Genomic DNA, 11,987 nt, shown 5'->3' on the forward strand with positions numbered 1-11,987 from the left:
TAAAACATTTTGTTGAACCCTATTACTAGTTCTTAAGGTATTTTCCAAAGCTAACAGTTTATAAACTGGCTCTATGGGCGCCTGGGTGCCTCAGTTGGTTGGGAGACTGCCTTCGGCTCAGGTCATGATCCTGGAGTCCCGGGATCGTGTCCCAAATCGGGCTCCCTGCTCGGCAGGGAGTCTGCTTCTCCTTCTGGCCCTCCTCCCTCTCATGCTCTCTGTCTCTCTCATTCTCTCTTGCAAATAAGTAAAATCTTTAAGAAAAATAAATAAACTGGCTCTAGCCAGTTTTAGCCTAGAACTAAATTCATAAAGGAGGGATTATTATTAGCCTTTAAGACTCTTCCCTAGTGTGTCAGTTGACCTGAAACAGAAACCACCAAAAGTTGGCAGAGCTTGCAATAAAGAAAACCAACACTAGACATGAAATATGGTAGAGTGGCCAAGTTCCTGTTGGATTAGGATCATCAGAAAACAAATGCATTGGGTCCTGTTTTCACCATTTAAAAAACAACAAAATAGAAAACAAATACACATTAAAAAAATGAATGGATGTCAAAGGCATATGCAATGAGATACAAAGCTGAGAAGTTCATAAAGATCACCTTTAATATGAACCACCTCATTACTGAGCAACAATTATTTTGTCCCTGCCTTCTTTAGTATTCATTAGACATTTATTTTTTTAATTTTTTATTTTAATTCCAGTTAGTTAACATACAGTGTTATATGGGTTTCTCATTACAGAAATTTAAAGTAGAGCGGATAGGAATATCACACATTTTACACATGTTTACAGCATAATATACATGTAAGTTAAAGAGGTAGCCTAGAAAGTAGGCATAAAGATACAGGAAAAGTAAGAAATATATACAACAAAAAAAACAACAACAACAAAGAAAAGTAAGGCTTAAACAGAAGGAGATCCAGAGGATACTCTTTCAAAAGCAAACACATATGAAGTAAATGCAATACAAATATCAATTAATTATGAGGAATTTGTTAATTTTGGAATGTACTAAAACCTGATAATGCCTATTATTATCATTTTGGAATATGTGTTGTTTTCCTCTCAATTGCCTTGTCCTAAAAGCTATCCAAAAGTCTAAAACATGATTTCATCTGAAATGAAACTTTAAGGATAAACATTTTCTTTTTGAAACTTTTCAGTAGAATGGAAATAATTTCTGCCCAAATGGCCCCCATTCTCCTAACTGGCTTATGTATCTCAATAACTGGGGAGCAGGAGAGGTTTCCCTCATCCTCAGAACTGCCTAATGCCCAATTTCTATGCGGCAAGAAGTCATGATCGGACTCATTGACCAGGGCGAGGTCAAGGACCCCCAGTAAGTGAGGTCCTTGTCTTTTGGTCTGGATCTCCTCAGTGGCAACATTCATTTAATAAACATATCTGAGTACCCACTGTGTTCTAGGCAATGATTTGGTGATTGTGCTTTTTGACGGGCTGTTCCAACACAGTTCAACCATCAGAGTATTATAAAAAACACAAGCCATTATCAGGCTCATCTCTGACCCACTGTTATGGGTCGAACTGTGTCCCCTCCCCAAAAAGGTAAGTCGAAATCCTAACCCAGTACCTCAGAATGCAACCTTATTTGGAAATAGGGTCATTATAGATAGAATTAGTTAAGATGAGGTCATATTGGTGTAGGTAGGCCCCTAAACCATGATGGTTGATGTCCTTCTAAGAAGACAGCCATGTAAAAATGCGGAGACATGGGGAGAATGCCACATGCAGATGGAGGTGAAGATGGAACAGATGCATCTAGGAGCCCAAAACCCCAAGAATTCTGTCTGTCAGCAGAAGCTAGGAAAGAGACCTAGAACAGAGTCTTCCGCAAGCCCTCAGGAAGAATCAACTCTGTTGACACCTTGAATTTGGATTTTCAGCCCCCAGAATCTTGAGGGGAATAAATTTCTGTTGTTTCTACCAGTTTGTAGTATTTTGTTACCTTGGCCCTAGGAAACCAACACACCCGTCCACTCCATATAAACACCTTTATGTATAGATAAACATTGTACAGGAAAAATTTTACTACCATAAAGTAGTATTTCAAAACTTTAGAGATTGTCAAAGGTATCAAAGACAAAGTCTGAAAAGAACTTGCAAAATATTATTGTCCTTTTCTGTGGTAATACATTGATGACACACACAAATTGCATTTGCTAAACGTGTAGAAAACAGCTTCTATACCCTCGAGCTACTAAACGACTCACTATTTGGTGACGGTGACCTACAGATCTGTCCAATTCTCTTAGACTGGAGAAAACACGGACAGAAATTAGAAGAAATTAATTCAAAAAGAAAAAAAAAAAAGGATGCCTGGATGGCTCAGTCAGTTAAGCGTCTTCCTTCAGCTCAGGTCGTAATCCCAGGATCCTGGGATTGAGTCCCGCATCAGGCTCCTTGCTCCTGCCGCTCCCCCTGCTAGCGTGCTCCCACTCACTCTCACTCTCTCTCTCTCTCTTTCTCTCTCTCTGATATAAATAAATAAATAAATAAATAAATAAATAAATAAATAAATAAATAAAATATTGAAAAAAAGAAAGAAAAGAATTAAAGTGGGTAAATTCTTTTAACCAGGCTCCAGACATTAAAGTGGGAACTCCATGACGAACAGAGAGGCTTGGACTCTCGAGTCCTCACAGCCATTTCTGTAAGGGAAATAATAATATTTGTATGATTTTTGGAATATAACTTAGATGGAGTGCAAAAAAATGTAGGGACAGAGCTACAACAAAATTCTTTCTATTCCCATCTATTTTTTTATGTGAACAAGCTTTCTCAGAACTATAACACTGAAAATAGAAACGAAATTGATATTAAGCCCTGTCTCAACAGTAGGAAAAGAAAGTTTACTATTATTATTATTATTTTTTTAAAGATTTTTTATTTATTTATTTGACAGAGAGAGACACAGTGAGAGAGGGAACACAAGCGGGGGTAGTGGGAGGGGGAGAAGCAGGCTTCCCGCGGAGCAGGGAGCCCGATGTGGGGCTCGATCTCAGGACCTGGGATCATGACCTGAGCCAAAGGCAGACGCTTAATGACTGAGCCACCCAGTCGTTATAGCCCCTACTATTATTATTATTATTACCATTATAAACCTTCTAGAAGTAGGAGTCCCTTCATTCATCCATTTTTTTAAATGCAGCTTTATTCATCTTAAGATATATACTTCCAAAAAATTTGCTTTTTGAGTTTAATAATTACCCATAAAATTTGTGACATATTTATGATATTTTGATTAATAATGTGCTGATAATAATAGAAACTCAAACTAGAAGGTACTTTTAAATTTAAAGACTTCGATCACAAGAAATAAGAATAAAATTGAATTTCTATAGTGCAGAGAGTTATGCTAGAATGATAAATAAAAGACTTTCAGGCATTAAAATATATTATATTAGGATGAAATTTTCTGGGAGAAATGGAATTGAATTATGAGCCTGGGTGGCTCAGTTGGTTGGGCAACTGCCTTCAGCTCAGGTCATGATCCTGGGATCGAGTCCCCAATCAGGCTCCCCACTCAGTGGGGAGTCTGCTTCTCCCTCTGACCCTACCCCCCTCATGCTCTCTCTCCCTCACTCTCTCTTTCTCTCTCTCTCAAATAAATAAAATCTTTAAAAAAAAAAGAAATATGAGATAAAGAGCAAAAAGGAACAATGTAAAACGTTAATGAGCAGCTGGTCTAAGTATTTTAAAATACATGGTAGTGAGTATCAAATTGTTATGGTATTTATTTCCACTGGATTGAGTGACTGATTGATTTTAAAGATATTTTATTTATTTATTTGACAGTGAGACAGCAAGAGCAGGAACACAAGCAGGGGGAGTGGGAGAGGAAGAAGCAGGCTTCCTGCCAAGCAGGGAGCCCGATATGGGACTCAATCCCCGGACCCTGCGATCATGACCTGAGCCGAAGGCAGACGCTCAACGACTGAGCCACCCAGGCACCCCAGCCACTGGATACATTTAAAAGAGCAAAACTTTATCAATATGTCTAATGCACCAGATTTAAGCTTTGCACTGATTTAAGCTTATGATAAAAAATTTTGTATGTCAATTAAAAAATGTGTGAGGTGGGTACATTGTTTATGGTCCACGCTAACCAAAAATGTTTGAAGAACACTGATCTAGAGACAAAGATGGATATTTTTATTTTTATTTTTTAAGATTTATTTATTATTTATTTGAGAGAGAGCGAGCACATGTGAACGCAAGAGCAGAGGGAGGGGCAGAGGGAGAGGAAAGGGAGAGAATCTGAGGCACACAGCCCTACGTGAAGGGCTTGATCTCATGACCCTGAGATCATGACCTGAGCCGAAATCAATAGTCAGATGCTTAACAAATTGAGCCACCCAGGTGCCTTCAAGATGGTTATTTTTAAAAGAAAGCAACATAGTAGGGTACTGTATGAGTCCTAAGGGAGCCCACTAAGAAGCAGATACGAATGCTTAGGAGGTGGTCACACCTGTGGGTTTGAGAGAAAGTATAGAAGGAGGTCAGGTACTGGGGTAAAGGGAGGCTGGCTGCCAAAACTGGGTCAGAGTCTCAGCTTCTAGTCCCAGAGACTTGATTTGGTCAGAATAACTCATACTCACAACACTCACAGCTTCCTTATTAACTTATAGTAAGAACTACAACTATCACATCCTGTATACTGTGGTAGAAGCCAAATTGCAAACAGAAGGGCATTTGCTGGATCCAGTAGAATCAGACTAAGGGTGAGTATGGTGTGACACCAAAAGCAGAATGATCTGAGGTTCTGACAGCCTGCCGCACCCATGTGTTGGCGGCTGCGCTGGAGGACTCCCATTTAGGGGTCGGGCTGTACTCCTGGGTGGGGCTGGAAAGGAACCTGCCAGCTTCTGGCTCTTGGGGCTTCCGTGTCAGTGCTAGACGGTGGTTTCTCACATCCATTATTTAGGATACTAGGATCATATTGATCATAATCAAATTCCAATCCTGTCTCCTTTATTTAACCTGTTGGAGGCCTAAACTGAAGTTTTGGACAAACCCATTCCTCAGTCACACATTTCCAGAAAATATCTTGGCCTTCTTCCAACATAAGATGAATTACATCCACTATATGTGGATTTTTTTTCCTTGTTTATCAGGTAAATTTTTATTTCCAATTTTTATGGGAATAGGACTGTGGGGGTCTCATTCCCATGTATCATCTATAAAACATGTAATAAATGCAATTATAAAATTAGCATATGAGAAGAAAATTTAGCATATTAATTATTCAAAATAATGAATAGTAAAGATAGCTCAGCACTGTGCTGATCACAGCCACTTTGAAGACAGTCCGCTAGAAAGGAAGCTTAATTAATTCAGTGCACATTTACTCAGCTCTAACTGATGCAGTGAAGCATGCCAAGATCAGAGGTTAGGAAGAGAAGTAGGGCAGACTCTGCTGTGGAGTCTTTACCTGGAAGCAGGTAATTCTCATACGACACGATAGATGCATAATCGAGGGTTATAGGAGTACAGTGGAGAGGAATGAGTGATAGGCTTCACAGAGGAGATATTTTATTTCTATCTTAAAGGAAGAGCAGAAATTTACTAAGAGGAGAGAGGAAATAGCCATCCGGTAGTGAGAGTACAATCAATATCCGGAGACCTGCAAGGGCACTGCCTCTTTAGAGAATGATAAGTTCGGAGTTCCTGGGACTTAGAGTTTTGTGGGGGAGGGTGCAGAAAGTGAAGGAGGTTTGGACTTGACTAATCTGCACTGAAAGGGTATGAGTATGATTTCACATGGAGTGAATCTGTGGGCAAGCAGAGAAATAGCAACCACCCTAGACACCTCGGATAGACACACAGGGCCGGATGGTGGGATATAAAACACAAAAATTTGGGTACCTACCACCTCAATGAAATTTCTAGGAGTCCAGAGCATGGGCCACATCAAAATATCCCTTCCAAGGGTAAGGACAAGTTGCTTATCAATAGGAAAAAGTAGAATACCTTATGTTGTTAGGGTGTTTGGGAGGCAATATACATATTTAGGACTGCTGCTTTGACCCATTTACCCAACAACCCAAAGGATTCCCCATTTTGGTTGGAGTACAGAGAAAAAGATGACTCTCCAGTGGGTCCAGGCTGCCAATGAAAGCTGCATGGCCGTCTGGGCTGTCTGGCCCAGTAAATCTCCTGGTGATCAAAGTGTCTGTGACCGATAGGGATGTGGTATGGAGCCACTGGCTGGCTCCTCAGTTCAGACTGTTAAGAATTTGAGCAAAGCTATGCCACCCTCTAAATAGAACTATCCTCCTTTTTGAGAAACAGCTTCTAGCTTGGTGTTGGGCCCTAGCAAAGACTGAACTATTCAAACTAAAGCTCCCATAGTGCTCTGGGTATTGGCTGACCATCAAGCCATAGAGCTGGATGTGCCCAGCAGTCCTCCATCTTTAAATGGAAGTGGTCAAGACGGGCCTCTGGCAGATCCTGAAGGCATAAGTAAGTCATGTGAGCAAATGACTCACCCCTATGACATCCATTCTTGCTATAGTGCCTTCTCTCATCTCAATCCATGCTGACAGCCAAGAAGGCCTATGGGAATAGAAGAAGGAAGTCATAAATATGAATGATGATCAAATGATCAGTTGCAGAAACAAGGACTATAGTGGTTATGAACATTTCTTTCTTACTTTGATAGGAATGTATCTGTGTATATATTTTCTTTTTCTCTGTCCCATTTTCCTACTATCTAACATAATGTGTTAATAGCAGTCAACCTTAAATTTTAGGATTTATATTACAGAATATCAAAGAGGGGCTTAACTCAGCTACAAAATGAATGTATCCATAACTCTATTATTGATAAAGTAGAATTTTGCATTATGAGCTGCTTGAGAAATAGTTACATCATGTTAAGTAGAAGCATGTTTTTGCTCTTGTCTTTATTTGAAAATTAAATATGTTTAGAAGAGCAGCCAAGAGTGACCCCAGGCCCACCACCAGATACTTGACTGCTAACTCACAGAGGCTATAACTACACAGAAGAAACAGATTTCCATAGATCTCTCCATAAACTACCCTCTTCGTGGTCTACTTTAGTGGCTGAATGTTCTTGGCTTCTCAGATTTCCCAGCAAGCTCTGTCTTGCATCAGTGCTTCAGGAGAATTGGCTAGTGAATATCACCATTCCAGACTTCTATGTCCCCAGCTGGCCCCACAGCTATGTATGATCTAATTCCTATAATAAATCCCTTGTCCCACAAAACTCACAGTGGCTTTGCTTCCCTGAATGAACCCTGATAGATACAAAGATATTTGAGCCAGGGCCTGAGAAAGGTAAGGGTGTGGTCATAAGGCTACCTCAAGAAGAGTATTCCAGACAAAGAGAACAGCAAGTGCAAAGGCCCGGGGCATGAACATGACTGAGGAAGTAGTGTAGCTGAGTGGTGTTAGTGAAGGGGAGACTAGGAGGAAATGAGATACAGAGGTAAGGGGAGAGAGACAAGGTCATGTATGGCCTCATAGAATACTACAGGAGCTTCAACTTTTTCTCTGCTTAAGATAGAAAGCCATGGGAGGGTTATAAGCAGAGTGACATGATCTGACATTTTAAATGAATTCACTCATGCTGCTATGTTAAGAATAGACTGTAGGAGGCAGATAAGGGCAGAAGTAGGAAGATGAATTAAAAGGCCAATGCAATAATCCAGATGAGAGATGCTATTGACTAAAACCCAGCTGTTAGCCCTGAGTCAGGTGGTGACAAGTCGTTAGAATCTGGATATATTTTGGGGCACCTGGGTCACTCGGTTGGGCGTCTGCTTTCAGCTTGGGTCATGGTCCCGGGGTCCTGGGATCGAGCCCCACGTCAGGCTCCCTGCCAAGCAGGGAGCCTGCTTCTCCATCTCCTGCTCTCCCAGGTTGTGCTCTCTCTCCGTGTCAAATAAAGAGGTAAGATCTTTTAAAAAAAGGGGGGGGAGAAAAAGAAAAAAAATAATCTGGATATATTTTGAATGTAGAGATTTTAGAATTTGCTGTCAAGAAGAATGTTGGGTGTGAAAGAAAAAGAGGAGTCAAAGATGACTGTAAGGTTCTTGACTTGAATGATGAAGAACAGGATTGCCATTTAATGACACAGATGGCTAGGGGCAGAACAAATTTTGAGAGTAATAATGGAAGTTCAGATTTAGTCCCTTAACTTTGTGATGTCTATTAGATATACAGGGGGATACATCACCTGGGCAACCGTATAGACGAGTCTGGCATGCAGAGGGACCCTGAGGTAGAGATACACATTTGGGGATCATTTGTTTACCGATGGATAAGATCATTAGGGGAATGAGAATAATTAGAAAAGAGAAGAGTTCAGGACTGAGCTCTGGGGCAACTGAAAAGGGTGGAGAGATGAGGAGTGGCCAGAGGGCTGAGGAGAACCAGGAGCTGATCCAGGTGTCTCAATTCTGTGCTGCTTCACCTTTCCTGCAGGTGGAAAACATGCCTTACTGATCTGCAAATTCCTGACATCTAGAGTGTTATCATCTACCAGGTACTCAGTACTCGGTAAGCAGATGTTGAAGTGAGGGTCCTGCTAGATGACCTCATGGAAAGATAACCCCCAGAATGGGAGAAAGTATTTGTAAATCATACATCTGATGATGGACTTGTATCGAGAATATACAAAGAACTCATACAACTCAATAATAAAAACACAAGTAACTCAATTTTTAAAATGGGCAAAAAGATCCAAATAGATGTATCTTACCAGAAGATCTACAATGGCCAAATCACACTTGAAAGATAAGTAACATCATTAGCCTTTAGGGAAATGCAAATCAAAACCACAATTAGATACCCACTAAGGTGGCTAGAATCAAAAGGAGAAAAGCAAGGGCTGGGGAAGACATGGAGAAATTGGAATCCTCATTCCCTGCTGGTGGGAATGCAAAATGATGCAGCCACTTTGGAAAACAGTCTGGCAGTTTATCAAAAAGTTAAACATAGAATTATCATTTAATCCAGCAATTCTACTCCTATGTATATAGCCAAGTGTTGCAATTATAATAATCAACAAGGTCAGGTTGGCAATGAATAGACAGCCTGACTTGCAGAGGTGTATTGAGATAGTAGAACATGATGTCCCCAGGGGCAAAACAGATGAACAATTGATGAGGATACCACTTTCGAATAGAAGAAATCAAGGATGAAAGACCACGAGACTAAGAGAGGGTACCCCAATGAGAAGTTATAATTCCTTGCCTGGTTCAGGACATGATTCAGTTTTCAATCCCAGACTCATTGACCGAGTCCCTAGGAACAAGGCTCCTGCGACAGCATGTGGGGATGCATGGTAGTGATACCAGGGGTTGCTCTCAAGAGAGGCCAGACGGATCCTGGAAGAGGACAACAGACCACAAGCAGTAGCTTTACCATATCTACCTGTCAGGAGTGAGATCCTTGTTAGAGCAGATTAATATGGCCCCTGTTACATGGCATGCAGCCACTGATTTGATACTTTTCCATTTCCAATCCAAAAGGAAGGGCAGAAACACTTTGTTCTCCCATGGAATTGGCAACAGTATATATTTATGGTCTTGCCTCAGAGTTGTGTTTCCTTTCTCACGTTCCATCCTAATGTAGTCTTAAGAGATCTGCAATTTCTGGACATCCTACAGAGCCTCACATTGATCCCTTGCAGTGACAATACTGTGTTGATCAGGCCAGATGACCATGAGGTAGCTAGCACCTTGAAGGCCTTGATGAGCCCTTGATATGGCACCACACCCTTGAGATGGCACCAGCCATGTGGCAGCTTGTTGACTATATTGGATCTCTTCCATCCTGAGAGCACCAGCAGCTCATCTTCATAGAAACAGCCATGTATCACTGGCATGCCTTTGCCTCTCCTGTCTACAGGGCTTCATCCTGCTTTACTATCCGAGGACTTTCTGTTGGATTCCTCCTGCCAGGGGAACACACAAAGCGAGGAGACCCACTTTACAGTCAAGGAGATGTGGGATGAGCTCAAGAGCGAGGGATCCACTGATTGGGTCTCCAACCACCCCACCTGGAAGCCACTAGCCTGACAGAGCGTTCAAATAGGCCACCAAGAAAGCACAGCCAACAAGTGACAGACTCTGGGGTACAGAGGCTGCTGCCTTGTCTCAAAGGAAGGACAATTCTGCAGGGAGGTTCATGCTTTTCCCCAGTGGATCAGGCCAAGGTCAGACTTGACCTGAAACCACATCCCCGCTTGGCTCTTTCCCCTCCTTTATTTTACTTCCTTCCCTCCCTTTAAGGCTTTTCCTGGATATAAGGCTTTACCATCAATAAATCACAGTGCACTGAATTCCTCTCTCTAGCTCCGCTTCTTTAAAACTGGAGACAACCAGCAATAAGGGAATACCCATGAGAGAGGAGGCAGCTCCAGAAAAGTGAAAACCATGCTAGTTACAGGTCCTCAGAGAGGACAATTACCTGCTTGGGACAAAGGATCTCCTTTCACTGATTCTTCCGAACTAAAGAGATCCTAAGAGCTGGGAGCAAGTCTGTTTCTCAAACTGGGTTTTTCACACCCTGGGAACATGCAACCACATTTCAGGAGTACTTAGAAATACTTCTGGAGTGACAGTGTGCTAGAAAACATGGGGGAAATATTTTATTTTATCATATTATATTGTATTATATTTATTATATATTATATTATATTATATTATATTATATTATATTATATTATATTATATTATATTATATTATATTTGAGAGAGCGAGAGAGTGCAAGCAGGTGGAGGAGCTGAGGAGGAGGGAGAGGAGGGGGAGTGAATCTTAAGCAGACTCAGTGCTGAGCATGGAGCCTGACCCTGGGTTCGATCTCACAGCCTTGAGATCATGACTTGAGCCGAAACCAAGAGTGGGACACTTAACCAACTGAGCCACTCAGGCGCCCCAGAGAAATACTTTGTATTAGAACAAATGCACCTCTCTTATGAAGGAAAGTACAAAATGGACAAAAACCACTATTTAGCTGAAACGTATCATCTCAAAAGGCACATCTCTCCTGAGGCAGGCAACTAAGGGCTCTCAGAGTTCAAGGTTCTTCTGCCGTAAGTGGTATTTGAGTCCAGTTTGATGAGCAGTGGCAGACAGTGTTGGCTACTTTGAACGAGAGACAAAAACAGGCTCCATCCTATAGACCAATGCAAGAAAAGGTGAGAACTCAGACTTCCATGGCACCATTTTATGTTTTTAGTCCTTCTCCTGATAATAACTAGCATGTCTGAGGGCTTTCTATTTGCTAAGCACTTAATATATGAACGCAATCCCCCAGGGCACTGTGAGCAGCCTCATTTTACATACAGGAAAAGTTCAGAGAGGTGATGTAACTCTGCCAAGGTAATTGGAAAATATGTGGGTATCCTCATCTTGGCACATTCTGTGTCTTCTCCACTCTCTGTGCTCATAGAATGTAGGACATATAAAAATAGAGAGATCCAGGTATCTCTAGAATAAAACACCGCTGAAGTCAAAAGAATTGGAATCTGGCCTGAATTAGAACATTTCATTTCCCACCTTTTACCCTAATGTTCATTTTATACTTTTTTGTCCTCTGGATTTCATGTTTTCAATTGGATATTTTAAACTGGAACCTTTGACTTCTTTACCATGCTATATTTAGTTCTCTCTCATCACCGACATCAATTTTGCCCTATGTACCTCTTAGGCCTGGCCTGCTACATAAAAATGAACAGAAGATAAGCTTGAAAATATCAGAGATGAGAACAATCAAGTTCCACAAGCATAGAAGTCATGAAGAATTTCTTCATAGAAGAAATATTTTATTTCTTTATTAAAATTTTGCCAGGTTTCATGTATACAGTTAGTCTGACTCTAAAAAAACAGACTTAAATGCTATTTCAGGCTCTCATAAATACAAACTCAAATCTACAACTTGGAATTTTTTTTAAAGATTTTATTTATTTATTTTGAGAAAGAGAGAGAA

The sequence above is a fragment of the Callorhinus ursinus genome, unplaced genomic scaffold (genome assembly GCF_003265705.2).
Source record: "Callorhinus ursinus isolate GAN/ISIS: 27379988/994484 unplaced genomic scaffold, GSC_fseal_2.0 scaffold4, whole genome shotgun sequence".
Classification (NCBI taxonomy): Eukaryota; Metazoa; Chordata; class Mammalia; order Carnivora; family Otariidae; genus Callorhinus; species Callorhinus ursinus.